At 32.3% G+C, this 16,238-nt stretch overlaps 1 long non-coding RNA gene across 1 annotated transcript; it reads right to left on the reverse strand.

The window, feature by feature from the left end:
• Nucleotides 1-2,366: 2,366 nt before the first annotated feature.
• On the reverse strand, nucleotides 2,367-6,464 carry LOC128556535 (uncharacterized). Its single transcript, XR_008370749.1, has 5 exons — nucleotides 6,073-6,464; nucleotides 5,349-5,466; nucleotides 4,679-4,829; nucleotides 4,209-4,304; nucleotides 2,367-3,762 (listed from the first exon to the last, which is right to left on the reverse strand). It is a non-coding gene; the product is annotated as an uncharacterized LOC128556535 (long non-coding RNA).
• Nucleotides 6,465-16,238: the final 9,774 nt, after the last annotated feature.

A 16,238-nucleotide genomic window follows, 5' to 3' on the forward strand; every position in this document is an offset into this window, starting at 1 on the left:
ACTAGGTACATCAATTAAGTAGCTTAAAATGGGCTATAAAATTACAGTCAATTAATTTTTTAAGTTATACTATCGTATATATATAAATCATGCAGATGTTCTTAATTTTAACTGCCCTTTTCGCCAATTGTTAATACATTTTATAAACATTTTTTTACTAAGAATATTGGCAAAAAATCTCATAAATATGTATACATGATCAATTATTACATGTATATTCCATTTATGATTATATTGAAAAGATATGAACAAAATGCACCAAATATTCAACCATCTCAGTTAATATGCATTTTAGTGCCTAAAATATAAACAAATTTTGCAACACTGGCCAGGTACATCATTTACTGTGAGATAAGAATGTGCAAATGCAATCGTTACAGTAATTAACTCTATGTGCTATAGAATTCTACTGTCCGAAAATCTCTGAGCCATGAGTGTTTGGTACTAATAATAGGAATGATCGCATTGAGTGTGACGTAGTGATACCTGTAATCTGAAAATGTGCTATTTAGATACGACGTTGACACACTTTGAAAATAATGGAAACTCCCAACCAACTTTGGTAATCAACAGCTTTTTGCAAGAAGACCATTATGGATGGCTGCGTTGAATCTGTTTTTTGAATGTGGCATTTCGTTTTGGGCTTTTATCTTTCTGTTTTTATCGCATAGACAAGATAAAGATATTCATGTTCATAACTAGAATCGAGGAATTTCTTTTAACAATGTTAAACCGATTCTCTGAAATGGATGCTTGGTAAGTATTATTGCTATATTCAGTAACGTAATTCTCACAAAGTTTTAACTGATCACATTTATTGAAATGTGGCACGTATCAAACGTGACTTAAAATCACATTTACTCAGTATGATTTTTCTATTTTAAGAAACACAAATGCCAAGTTATCATTTGAAATATACAAATTACACATGAAAACGTACTGTTTGATCTTTGTGAATTTCAGTTTGATTGGTAAATATATATATATGCGAAAAAACACGGTCCAAAAGGTGAAATTTGCATTATAGTCCAGTAGAATGATGGTTTTGTCAAATATTTAAAGAGAAATCAAGGATTAGACTTACAAAGTCTGTTGAGATCAAATAATCTGTTATAACGTTTATTTCTTTCTTCATAACGACACTGATATTTTCTCAGAACACCCTTTTCTCTCTAGGCTCATCCCAACAGGTTGGAGTCCGAGATAAGAGATATTGTAATTTGATTTCAGAAAGTGCTATTCTAGATGGTTTTATGTTAGAGATATTTCTCTTTAAAGACCCTAACGACTGATGCCAGTCTAGGACAAACCTTGTTAATTAAATAATTAAATAAGTAAAGTTTAACGTAAAATGTGAATCAAACAGAAGATTGCGTGTCTATAACAATAAATACTGAACTACTCTGTCAAATAATATACTCTTGGAGCTAAAGTTAATAGAACAATATTGTCACAGAGAATAACGGGTTGCAATGCAACAATTACTACAGAAAAATAAATGTAGGTATAATTACGTTATCGTGATAAACATACCTTGTACAGAATGTTACTTAGCAATAATGTATAAACATACCGGAACACGGTCAAAACTACTTTGTAGAGAGCAGGTGCACTATCGCTTGATTTTAAGATTGACCAAAGTGTCACAAGCGACACAATTGTGAGACAGTCGGTGTTTATTATCAACACTATGTGACTATCACTTCATCCAGTATTTGGAACAGTTGCAAAATATTGCCCTGATTATATTCTTAAAGCTAAAACATTTAATTCCCTTGCAAGGCTTGAATGAATGTGACAAATATCGATCAAAGATATATCTACTTACCACTGCAAATGGAGGACAGGTTTTGTATCGAATTAATTATTTTACGTTTTATCAGCAGGTTCAAAAATTCAGGCAAAGTTCAAGAGAATCAAATGCAAGTTCCTATGGGACTGTATAGAAATAAATTAATGCATGAATCCCTATAGGTCACAGTGCACTGACTTTGAAATCTTGGAAGTTCGATTGCTAACAAATGCATATATAAATGTATTTCTTTCGTCTGCTAAAGGAAATGTATCACTATTAATATTAGTTATAGCACTCTAAGGTAATTAAGAATATTGAAAAGCTATGTACAAAATAGCATCATATCGACCAAATGACATTTGGAAAATGATAAACATATAATTCAACGGGTTGTAAACAAAATGCAGCTTCATTGATCGTTTCTGTGGAACAAGTAAAGGGCTTGGTTCACTTATAGGTTAAAATGGCACAACATCAAATGTTGTTGAAATATTATCATAATGAATGATTAACAACTCAGAATGCAAAATCTCATATTTTAATTCATTTGAAATTGTACTGTTGCCATGGCAACCGATTGATTTTCTTTATGGAAACACGAAAATCTCTTATAACAATTACATCAGAACGTATAATTAACATTCAGATATGCTAAGATATAACCCTAAGCAATGCCTATAATTTGAGGCAAAAAAATATATGGTTGCTATGGAAACGGAGATGAAAATGAGAATATTTGCTATGTCTGTTTTTTATGGAATAAAACCAATTTAGGTCATTCTTTAAGAAAAATAACATATGTAATTTGTTTCAGAAGACCATTATTCATAAATAATACAATGTATTTCTGTTGCTATGGTAACAATGGAGTTGCAGTATATGCTTCAATGAGACAACAATGACGTTTTTGCTAAGTTATTGTAGAATACTTTCAGCAATTACCATTACATGTAAAAATTAAAAAAAAATGCACCACTGAAAAGTGTTCTTCAAACAATGTTTTTTTCAAGACATAATATAAAACAACAGAAAAATGTTTCCATGGTTACGCAGTTAATTCTGTAAACATAATACTACATAATCTCATTTAACACAGAGTAATAGTTTAAGAAAACTGCCTTATTAAATGTCTTGATCATATTAAAAGAGTTAGATGATACTAACGGCAATAATATATAATTAGGCATACAAAAACTAAATTGTTTCCACAATAATCCAATGTATGTTTTACAAATTATAGATATATTGTGCTTTCAAGACAGGTTAAATTAATTGTTCATGAAAAGGGAAAATAAACATGATACTGCCGACAGAAATGATTACATGCAGTTTGAATACAGCAGAAAATATTCGTAGATCTATATAATCCAACTGTCGTAATGAAAAAAAATGTACATTACTACCATATATGTTACAATTATTGTTGAAAAATCTTCCAGTGTTTTAGAGTAATTTCACATTTATACTGTGTTCAGCCTTACATGTATATAGTGAGTCAATATTTAACAAATGCATAGTACTGTTGACACCATAAAGTTGTTAATTCAATGTTTACATAAACTATATGTATCATTTGTTCTTTTTCAAATATATGGAATTTGGGTCTAGTACATCTTCAAAAAATCAAGAACTCTTTCAAATTAATCAAAATTTCAGAGCTCTTTCTCTGTATTACTTTAAATGTTAAACACTTTTTTCCATTCATTCTTCGTTTTAAATGACTTGAATTATCAATTTTAATGGCTTTGACACTGCTGGTTTTGAGCATACATTGCTGTTGCTGCAAAGGGGCGCTATTTCATTATACAAGTACCACTGTCGACTGGCATCCAGCTCAGGAATGGTAATACAGTTGGTGAATTTGCCTGTCATGCCAACACCCTGCCTAAAAATATTAATCTCCGTCTCTATGTTGAAGTTATAATCCTTCAAGAATACTATCTATACCAGGTCATGCAGAAGCCATTCTGTAATGATAAATGTATCAAATATTTATGACAAAGAACACATAACCTTTTCATCAATCCTGTACAACAGCATTCCAAAAGACATCCCACACATAATTACATTAAATAACATTTTAGAATTTTATTACAGTAATAACTTCTTTTCATGAAAAAATTCAACCATCGCACATATTCTACATCAAGTAAGGGCCATGATTTTGATCTCATTTTAACAAATAGTTCTTTAACCTGGTTAAGAAAAAACAGTTACTTTATTACAATTATGTTATTTCTGATTAACTTGCTTGCAGTGAGCTAGACACTCTTTAACAACACAAACATAAACAGAAACTGTGGTATTTTAATGTAACCGGCCTCTTTACAGACATGATCTCTGCAGCAAGTTTTATCAATACTTGATTATTAATAAAAACATAATTGATTAAAGAGGCTCAAGCCAAATATACCTAAACATGTTCAGGACTGAATTCTGTATGCAGGGCCTCAATCAGGTTGTACTCAAGTCATCATATAGACCCATCATAACAAGCCACATTCCATAGCTAAAATAACGGGTATATTTAAACAATGAATTCTTAAACAAAAACTTCTAAGTAGCAATAGTGAGTCCTTAGTATATAACATATCATCACTTTATTAAAACAAATAATTGCCAGCTACACAGTTTATTTTCTTACATACACACCTAAGTCTTAATACAGTATGTTGTGTAAGTATGCAATATTCAAATTGTAATTCAATGTTTATCAGTGGAGATATTATTTTTCATTTAAATAAAATTATGCACATTATATATATAAACTGGAAACTAGTGACTTTCCAAACTGAAGTGTATGAACACACTGTAAAATTAAATATTTCAACATCAAATTCTGTGTGCTTAATAAATATTTCTTTATTTATTGGGAATTCTTACCTTATTACAAATGTACAACACTTTTCTTATTTTGTCCACTATAATTGTCCATATGTAATGAAACATTCTTTTCTCCATAGCCATGATGCTTGAAGTGATGATGGACCATAGATACCACACTGTTTGCTCCTCTTCCAACAGCAGTACTGTACTTTTCATACAAAAACAAGAACAGTTAATAAGAAATGTATTAAATTCTCATCAAAAATGGAGTGAATCAACACTGACCAAACAGTTCATCCTTTCTTATAGATATTGCTTAACATTAACTTGTATTTATCAAAATTTAATTGAATTCCAATTCTCAGTGCTTATGATATAGCATCTTTATTATAAAGCAATACAGTATTTTCAACCCAATTTCAGGGATTTACAGAAAGTTCAGTGAAAAAAAACCCATAGAAATTAGTAATATCAAGTCTTAACAAAACATAACTTCCATTAGATAATTTTACTTGACAAAATTTCCGCAAAGGTGTCACTATAATTCCAATATAAAATGTGCACTGCAGGCCTGAAGCTTTTATTCATAGAGTCATAATTTGTTTGAAAACTATGGAATTTAATTTAGTGATATATGGAATTTCATAGTTAAAAGTGATATTGAAAAAGTGCATTTGAGGATACTGACACTGATATGAATGTAAACACTAACTTCAAAATCTTATACCTGCATGAGGATTCACAGAAATACAAGGGCCCTACTTGCTGAGCATAGTATGGGTCAATACTTGTTGAGCACTCAAAACTGCAGTGAGCCTTTATATTTCTTACTGCTGGAGGTTATCCTGAAAAATATAAAAAAAGAATTTCTCATTTATTTAGTAGCCTACCAGCATGCTGTCTACCAGTAATAGCAGTAGTGAGAATGAAAAAAGTAGTTTTTATTGTAATTTGCATGTAGAATTTTTAAGAAATTTTCAGGAGGTTTATTTTAGTTGCTATAATTACAGCAAAAAGTGACAATTTAAAACACCACTTTTCCTGTGTTATTGTACTATAATTTTCAATTTTCATAGATTCCACTGTGCATAATGACCATGTAATTATTAAATTGTTCACATCTGTGACAGTTTAAACAATGTACAATATCTTGTAATATAATTTCCTGTTCATCAGTTCATTTACCTCTTTACAAATTCTAGATAGAAAGTTTCATAAACTTAGTAGATGCCCGACTGTCTTGGCTACAAGTATATTCTGCTATCATGAAAACTTACAAATACACAGGAAAGATATTAAAAGTATTTGACAGCAGACAGTCGAATCGAAATGTCAACACTGCTATTTTTCGCTGCAAAGTTGTATCTTCGATAAGTAAACAAACGAAGCGGTCTGTCCATTTTGTTTTGCCTCCAATTACGAATAAATTTATAATGAAAATTAACACTTACCATAACAATTATTAAATCCGCCATGCACTTCAAATATCCGCGTATATTCAGACCAATAACTGCATGTATTCTCTGACCCAGTTTCAGACATGTATCCACCGATAATGGCGTGCTGATTTCAACGGGAAACAATTCGCTAATTCACTCATCAGGTTTGTGATATTTCACTAAATGTTTTAACGTTTAAACTTAAAAATCTTCGTCCGATATTATTGATTTTAACACTAGCTCTAATGGCTGTTGCTTGAAAAACAAATTAATGAAAACAAATATCTAATTAAGTGACGTCAACTTCAACGTCATTTTACCGAAATCGAGGCTTGTGTAATTTCGGATAAAAATGTGTCTCTGAGACGGACGTTTTTTTTTCGTTTTTGAATATGGCGGCATTGCTCACCAACGATGATTTTTGCACTTTTTGTTGGTTTTTCATGTACGAAGTAATGGTTAAAATATTAAGACTGGTAAAGGATGCCGCCAAGGCGAAAATCATAAATAAAGTCTCAAATTTCATGGAAAATTCACATTTTTTTGGAAAGTGGGGCATGTTTGGAGTAATATATAAACACAACAACACATTATTTTTCAAAGTTTATTACTTATATATGAAGCATTGTGTTTACTTGTTACGAACAGCATATGTATCAATGTAGAATAAGTAATGTATAATATGGCTAAATTCGGTGCCATTTACGTACATTAGTGAACCAAGCCCTTTGTTCGCAGACACTTGTAACAACAATGCTTACTTTTATAACAGCATTTTATGGCCATACACCTAGAACGCTATTGCGGGAGCTATGGCTGACACTCCTATGCGTATTTTAGTTTGTCATTAAACTGTATACTTATACAATTGTTGCTTGTAAACTAACAGATGTTATGCCAAATTATTTAGATGAAAAGAACGCAACCAAGCATAGTAATACCAGACTTGGTTTGACTGACGCTCTTCATGATAGTTAAAAAAACAAAGGGTGTCAAAATACTCGGAAAAGTGCTCTAATATCTTTATTTTCGGTCCTGTTTTACTCAAATGTGATAATATATTGAAAAGAACATATTAAATGTGAATATTTAAATTACAGATTTCAGAACATACACATAATTTTGTCTCAAAGGCAAAGTCGTCTGAAGCGACCCACTATCATGATTTCAGGGAAAAATAAACCAAGTAATTGATGCAGCCTAATAAGAAGACCTTCGAAATGTGAAAAGCTGCAAATGACTTTTCATGCCCTTTTACGTCAAACTACTATCTATATATACGACAACTTTAGCAACAGCCTGTCCCGGCAAGGTCACATCAACCAGGAGCTAGATGAGCTGAATTTACACAATACGGAACCAAATGAGCTGCCTACAGGACGTCAAGAAACATTGACAGTCAACACACATGTTCGACCTGTCATTTCATAAGCTTCATCAGTGTGAAATGTTTAACAAAATCAACAGGTCAATCAGCTTTAAACAGATCCAACTACCCTGGTAGTGACTCAAATATGACAGGTAAGCTGAAGTGGATACTTCTATAGCAAAGAAGAATATTGCTCTACCTTGCTGACATCCGATTGCACCAGTCACAGATTCCGGTAGGAAAATTGACTCCCTAGCAAACAACAACCGGCAAAGCAGCACATGGGTAAATATAAACAATTTTCATTTATCCCGGCAACCATTGTGACGTGGAACACTATCCCATCACCCGAGATGACATTTCAGCATCAAACTGTCACAAATTGACATACGGGCCTTATTTTATCTGTAGTGTAAATGCAGGTATTGCATCATCTTTTTGTAAATTTTTGAGTTTTTGAGGTAAATGTCAGATTTCACGCATAAAACACCTCTCATGTTTTTCGGTATTTCATAACTTAAATTTCCATGTAAATTTTATTAAATTCGGTTCAATAATAAGAAAGTTGATATTTTATAAACTTCAGTAGTTCATGTTTTTATCCCCAAAACCACTATAACGGGCCTCAAATTGTCAATTTCAATCCGCCCCAAAGTAGTCAGATTTCCCGGCTATATCGTGAATCCCGTGAAAATAAAAATAGTCAGAGCTCACGCATAAGTGAGTCTCATGGAATTTAGTATTTGGCAGGACATAACCCTACAAATAGACTTGACTAGCGCACACCACCTTTCGACATTAGACGAATCTATGTCAGATTAATTTTTCTTGCTAGAAATTTATGCTCGATCGAGGTAAGTAATTTATTTGTTAGATTTTTGTATGATTTTTGCCATACGATTTTTATTTGGTAAATTTCTGTACATTCTACAGAATTCTGTAACATTTACTTTTCGGCATGTGATTTTGGCTAGTTTCGATATGTCAGGACTATTTATTAAATTTTTCAGGCTTTTGTAAACTTATTTCGAAAGAGGAGTCTAAAATGTTTCGTTTATATAAGATATAAAATTTGTACTGAAATTTGTAACATGATAATTGTAAAGCACTGTTTCAAAAATATATGTCAAACATTTCGTTGTTATGGAACGCCGATACTGCATTGCACTGTAATGTATAAATCTATATGGCAAGTCTAGTACCATGTATGTAATTTATTTTATTGTTATATGAAATAGCGTGCCAGTCTATAGCATATACATACAATGTCCGTTTTGTTGTATGGCATTTGATGCTATATCGATACCAACTATTGTATAACGTTTGATTTGCATTGAATTTTGTTAATTTGTAGCTGTAAATAATAGCTGCAGTTTATCATTTCCGTATCTATAATGTTTTATCATAAACTTTTCATATCTTTTTCATACTTTAACTTTAGTCTTTTAAGTAAGTACTTTTTGTAATAATGGAAGTAATTAGTGACGTATTTTAATCACGTGACGTATGAACTTAGTAGCACATATATTTTGTATAAGTAGCACGTATTATTTATGGGAGCCTACGGAGGTATGGTGTACCCAAAAGAGCAGTTTTATGGCCTGGCTTATTTGTTTTGCCATGGTGCTTACCATATGTTATATATTTTAGCTTCTTCCGCCAGACGATTTTACCTGGTGATGTCATAACCCGGAAGTACAATGCCCGAGGTTCACTTGTCTTCACTCGCCTGGATGTGATTTTCCCAGCGCAGAGCTTTCGTCCCATGGTTGTGCCGTAAACCGCAAAGACGCTGATTTTTGTTATCCTTTGAAGTCAGCTCAGGGATGCAATCACCTACCATCATAGGGAGCCAAAACGGAGTCAACGTATTCACGGTTTAAAGGGACTTTATTGGAAGATATGTTATATTTTTTGTGCTACTTAAAGTTCGAAATCAACTGAAACACCTGTGCCACGTCACGTAACAAAGAAACTGTCAGTGATAGAACTTTATATCTAGAGATACTTAACTCTGACTTTTTTTCTTTCTTATAATCAGTTGTTTTTTTTTTATTAATCATCTATTCATTGTTAATAATCATTTTATGTAAATAAATTTGTAAATCTTGTAAAGGGTGTTGATTTGTTCTGATAGTGATTGTCGCCGGTACGTCCATCCTTGTCACACAAACGTCGTGTTCAAGTGTTCATAACAGTTTTAAAAATGGTTACCCAGATTTCCGTCAGCTAATTGATTTGTTCGAAACTTTAACCTTTTAACACCTGATAAGGTATAATTATTTGTGTATATTCAGTTCTTAACATATATTAGATTCTCACTGGAGGTACCTTTGATATTTGATTTTCATATGCTGATAGTGTTATTTCAGCAAAAGTATAAATCTTAAATAAAGCTACTTCGCGTAAAGAATGCTATGAAAAGTTGTATTATATTTGCATAAGATTTGCATTGACGAGTATATATTTTCCCGAAATTCATTAAAAAAATATGCAAGCTAGTAAATTTTTTAACCGCCCTTCCCCTTTCTTGGTTGCTTAAAAATAGATGAATTTTGAACCTGCACATTGAATTAAAAACAAAACTTTCTTAAAGAATAAAAGTTACATTACTTAGAGGGATTGTATGTTCCTTGTGTTCCTTAAATAAAACTCATACCGAATTTATGAAATCTGAAAATGTAATAATGTAACACAATCTGAAATTTTATCACTTCAAGACTTATTTTAACTTCCAAAGATAGTTTAGCAGGAGGCAGTTCGTAGATTAAACAGCGGCGTTATTCATTGCAGAGCTCTATTTTTTTTATTATTCTAGAGAAAGTATAAATGTGTCAACGATCAAAATCCGTTTTGAGTAACAGGACACAGCTGACAAAGACAATAAAAAGTATGGCAACTCATTGCTCCTCCGTTAATTTTAGACAATAACTAAGTTACATCTAATTTTAAAGGAAGGAAATAAGCCTATAATTTAATACCCTGACCTCTTATAAACTGTTGTCTAGCTAACTTTAAATTTAGTCCAAATATTTTTTGTCGTCAAACAAAACTGTTAACAGCTGTTGTATGTTACTATGACATCACCATAAAATTTCGAAAAAAAGTGAATACTTTTACCATTTTCCAAGAGGGAGCCCTTTTTCCGAGAAACGACGTTATTAAAATGCATTGCTTATGTAATAAGTATTAAATATAAGACATGTATCTCATTTTGTAGAATAAAATAATTGCTGTTAGATTCAATTGCTATTCAGAATAATTTGGTCAATATAGTTTACGTGTATGATGAGGCGGACACGGCTGTAAGCACAAAAACAAAAATGTGTGGTTATATTTCATAATACTTTTCAGAACACTTACAATGGTAAAGTTTTCAGTCATACGCCCATCCTGATTTAACATTGCCCGAGTTTTATAACTTCAGAACTGTTTCCAGAAATTATTAACTGATTGAATTTGTGGAGAATAGACTCCTTTGATGAATTGAGGGACGCAAGAAGGATGCATTCAATGCTTTCAAAGTATCTTTAAAGAGAATTCCTATAGTTTTTTTCCTTTCATAGAATTTTTTTTAATTGAGATATATGATAGGAAAATTTGTGCTGAAAACAATGAACAAATAAAAACAATAGGTCACCAGGCTTGTTTCTGTGAAAAATTGTTTTGAACACGCCCACTGTTGCTGAAACTGCCGGCGATTTTTCAACATTTTCATAATTTTCTGCTTTTTTATAAATACCAACCAAAATATAAATCCAGGCAGCACAATACGGTTTTTTCTTTTTACAGATTTTATTATATACTTATTTGATATCATAGTCATATTTGTAATACTCTATCCTTACAATAATGGGTACAAATGAAAAAAAATATTGTTTCATATTTACTTTTGTGAACTTTTTTCAATGAAAAATACCCATAGTGAAGAATATTTTTTTTAAATTTTGAAAAAACTCTTTCATAGAATTTTTTTCTTTTTCTTCTTGTGTATAGATAATTGTATTGTGAGCATAAAAATGGCTAAAAATGTATGGGTCACCAGGCTAAATTTTATGTTAAGATTACTAGAATACAACACCTATTCGGACGGAAATGGCGCGAACCTGGCCAAATTGATTACATGTATGTCTGCTAAAAGTTAAAAAAAGGTTTTAAAAATTCTTAATTCTTTCTGTAATTGAATACTAAATAATCTGAAAGGTGATATTGTCTTATCAGTACTAAGTCAATTATCTTACATTATATGAACAACACTGTCTTTGTACTAAAATGCGATGTGAAAACACAACCACAAAAATAGCAAGATACCTGTCAGGCATGATACTTGTCAATACAACATAAACCAGTATCAACATTTGATTACTGATATAACTTATCAAAAATGTTATTTCATTCAAAATTACTCATATTTAAGATTGTCTGAAATATGTTTCAACAAATGTTGACTTCAGTTCAGTTTTCCATAGAAAGTGTCGGCTGCGCAGAAAGATGCGCATAAAAACTATAGGAATTCCCTTTAAACAAATTTTAAAACAATTTTTAAAACGTTGAGACCTCTAAACAAGTTCCATGATCGGTATTGGGATCCCATCAACCAGCTCTGCAAAAGCAGATCTAATATGTCAGATATGTTAAACTCAAAACGACTCTCTCACAGTTGATGGAGTACTTCTGCCATTTGTGCCAGAGTTATGCACCGTATGTCTGAGGAGGTCATGACATGGACGCAATATCATCACTTTTTCTGTATGTTTTGAACATAAGTGTATATACAAATTTGCTCCCATAAGTACATACTTATATCATCAAATAAACAATATTGCAGATTTCTTTCAAATTTAATTTTATCTTGTTATCAGCTCTTTAGAACCTTGTAGTACTTAGAATTAATGTTGTTATGTTTTATGGCAGTTTGGAATACTGTGTCTGTACAACAGCGATCCGCTTACTCGAATGACAGGTATTCGTCAGCGGTGTTACACGTTTCATTACATCTCATGAACAGACTCTATCAAATAAACAGAAACTGTGTTTATTTTGCTTCGCTGTGTTCCATAATTTTAAAGGATCTTTAAATTTGATATAAATTTAAGCATATCTATATCAATATTACAAAATAAAACAGGTTGGTTGATCAAACAATAAATAAATATATCAATAAAAGTGCTGTAAATCCATAGCCTATATGGACAGGAGTTTTTAACTGACATTTCACATAATCAGGCTTAACATAGCTGTCATAATTGGTTTATTTCTATTTTTTATAAATGACATTTTTTAGTACATACTTTTTAAGATTCTGATAAAGACAAAAACACGGTCACTTTTACACAGGCCTCAACATTAATCCTACCAATTTCCAAATTAATAGGATCGAAATAAAGAAGTTATTCCCGCACACGTAATTGTAACAAAAGGCACGAAATGTTAAACATGACATGGTATATACAAAACAATGAAACCATAATGATACACACAAATCATGTAGCTGTGTTGACAGTGCACGTTGATAAAGAACATTTAGAAGTATAGATCGCAACCAAGCAACATAATAGCAGACTGGGTTTGACTGAGTCTGTTCATGAGGTTTAATGAAATGTGCAACACCCCACACGCCCGTTAGCACCGGCTGAAGCAGAATTCTATTAGAGTAAAACAATCACTCTATGATCCCAAAGGACCAGAAAATATAACCACAATAATTCCAACAGCCGCCACGTGGCACTGAAATTGTCACCGAATTTACCGATACGTGTGCGATTATATCTATCAAGAAATGACAATTACACCTGCGGGTGTCTCTAAATTTTATTTCGGTACTTGTAACATGTGTAAATGTTGAGTTCCGCTCAACCCGGGGCTTCCACTACCGTCCATCAAAGTGAGCCTGCAACATTTTCATTTATGCCGTGTTGGACGACTGTTTCTATTTTTTGAATGCGGCTTTTCCTGTTGGATTTCTGTCACTGTGTTCTCGCCAGCACCTAGCTTTATGTTGCTGTTCAAATACGAGATTATATCAGCAACCCTGAATATGGTGAAGCATCTCACTGTTATGTCGCAGAGAGACTTTGGAAACAAAAGGATAAAGATCCTAGCTGTTTCAATCAGATTGAATGAAAATGTTTTATCAACAAAACGAACCATACTTTATTCGATAGAGCGTATATTCATATATACAAATATTAGTTAAATAGTTCTGATTAAGCACAATTCACACTACTCTACCAATCCTCTGTACTAAATGTTAGATACGATATAAATTCTAAATAAAGTAACATAATTCTCAAACAACAATAGCTCAGCACACGTATTGACATGTGTAATAAAACAAACGTGTCGTAAAAATCACGTTTACTTTTTATTTTAACCATTTTCACATTCAAATGAATGAAATTGAAATTAAAAGTGTTTAATTAGACTGTTAAGTTGAGATACACTGAAATGGACTTTTTGCTATTTATCCTCGCATATCGTGTTATTTTAAAACATATATGTGGGTTAAAATGATTAGATAAATATTAACAGGACATTAACATTTTTGCTTGATCCCCTAAATTCTTTTTATCGTTTTTAATGATAGTGACTTTTTATCACCCGCAGAAGACGGAGGGTAATTGTTTTGGTGTTGACCGTCTGGCTTTTCATGCGTCCGTCTGGCCATCCTAGATTGAAACTGTTTACAATTCGAAAAGTATTTAAGCTAGAATCACCAAACTTTATACGACTATTAATTATTGCAAGACCTTTGCTCACATCTAGTATTATCCCCCTTGATCCAGAATATACACATTGTTTTCCCTTGACTTGTTTAAAAATGAAAATGCAAAACGTACTTTAGCATTTTCAGAAAATTTAAGTCGCTATCATAAAAATTAATAGCATTATAATCATTCAGGTCTAGACATCTTCAGGCAAGAAATTCCTTCAACATTTATGTTGTGCTTGCTGTCAGTGTTAGATTAAAGCTAGAAGAGGAAGAACAGAAGGACAGAAATTTCTAACAGTGTTTCTGTTTTAATGTAATTCTAGCCTGATTTAAGTGAGGTACTTTCTGATCTGTGCAGAAACGTTTGTTCTTGTAATAACTGATGCTAGTGTCTAGACATATTATGATTCACAACAAAAGATAATTTAATGGTTCTGTTCGTTCCTCTTTACATGATATATCAATTCCATTATCTCTGTCTCATAGCTAACGTTTCGTAATCTCGCAGAAAATTTAAACGGTTAATTAAGGTATGCGTTTCAGTCTATGAGAGCTTTTGTATATGAGCAAGTAAACCATTAACAGGTGTTCGTAAAGAAGTTGAATTTCAAAGAAAACTGCATACCCAACATAATAACCTTTATACCCCCAAATATTGTACTGCATATACTGCACACCTTTAGCGTTTCTATTTAATGTACACGTGTAATCAGTTGATAAATGTCGTTGACTATGTTGATATTTACATATGTTGCGCATACTTTCTTTCTTTTATGCATTAGGTTATTCTTGATTGGTCGAGATGCGTTAACTGAACATTTCATTGATTGTCCAATAGTGACACGTGTCACAGGATCCGCTGGTTACAAAAAAAGACCTATATGTCCACTTATTGCAAATTTCGATAAGCCGTTATTGACTGACTATATTTATTGAAATGGCATACTGTATTTTAAACAAGTCCTCGTAGTACTATTTGCCATGCGTTTTCCATTTAAATCACTGGTTAAACTACAAAGCTGACAACATCAGAAATGTGCTTCAGGAACTAGTTACTTTGTGTATAAATTTTGCTCCACTGGATACATTTATTAAAAACGATGGCTATTATAGATATTCAGCACTGCTTTCATGACGACGGCCAATAATGAGATGTTTTGATATTGGGTATACATTTATTCTGATGTACGATTCCGGTCGTTATATATCGGGAAACAAAGACGATAGTTAATTCTGGTGTACTTAATTTGAGATAATTACTCCACATCACGTTACTAGTAATCAGCTCTGCAATAAATTGTTTCCTCATTACAGAATAATTGGACACAACTTTCTCGACATAGTATTAACACTGTTAGAATTTATGCTATATTTAAAGCTCCTTTATTACGTTTAATTGTAATTGGTGAAAGCAACTGCCAACTGTTGACATAATATTGTATCGTTGGAACCAGAATGAGGTAAAGTATTTGACAAATGACAAGTTGTTATGCAAAGATATGTAACAGCGTTTCATTTCAGAAGTTCTGTGAGACATATTACGAAAATCAGAGGCATAATTTTAACAACATTTCTTTTCATGTACTTCTTGTTGCTTTGAAGGAAACTATACCAACTATCCAGAAACAAGTTTAATTCTAATTGAAGACGGATACTGTTCACGACATTAAGTCTTTAAGTATATTCTAAGACTGCTGACATTCCGTCCTGATTGCTATCAGTGGGCATTAGATACCGATTTACTGTTTGAGATGCATGCACTACCAGTAATACGTTTTGTACATGAAATACAGTATCACTCGAACGCATCGTGTTTCATTGTACGTTTTGATAACTTTTGTCTTATTACACGTGTTCCTGCTTTTATAGAAGAGATTCCAGGGTACTCAAACAGTGTGCTCTACTGGTTGGTAATTGATATATGCTCCGCCCGTTTTGAAGAAACAGATGTACTATCGAATGACTTTGTCCGACTGTCCGTCCGTTTCCGGATGCTAAGTCAGAAAGTATAACAGCCAGAGATTTCAAACTTTACTGGATGATTAATTATTATCTGAAAGAGGATGGACCTTTGTTGATGTTGGGGTCAATATGTCA

This window comes from Mercenaria mercenaria, chromosome 4, assembly GCF_021730395.1.
Source record: "Mercenaria mercenaria strain notata chromosome 4, MADL_Memer_1, whole genome shotgun sequence".
In the NCBI taxonomy this organism is placed as follows: domain Eukaryota; kingdom Metazoa; phylum Mollusca; class Bivalvia; order Venerida; family Veneridae; genus Mercenaria; species Mercenaria mercenaria.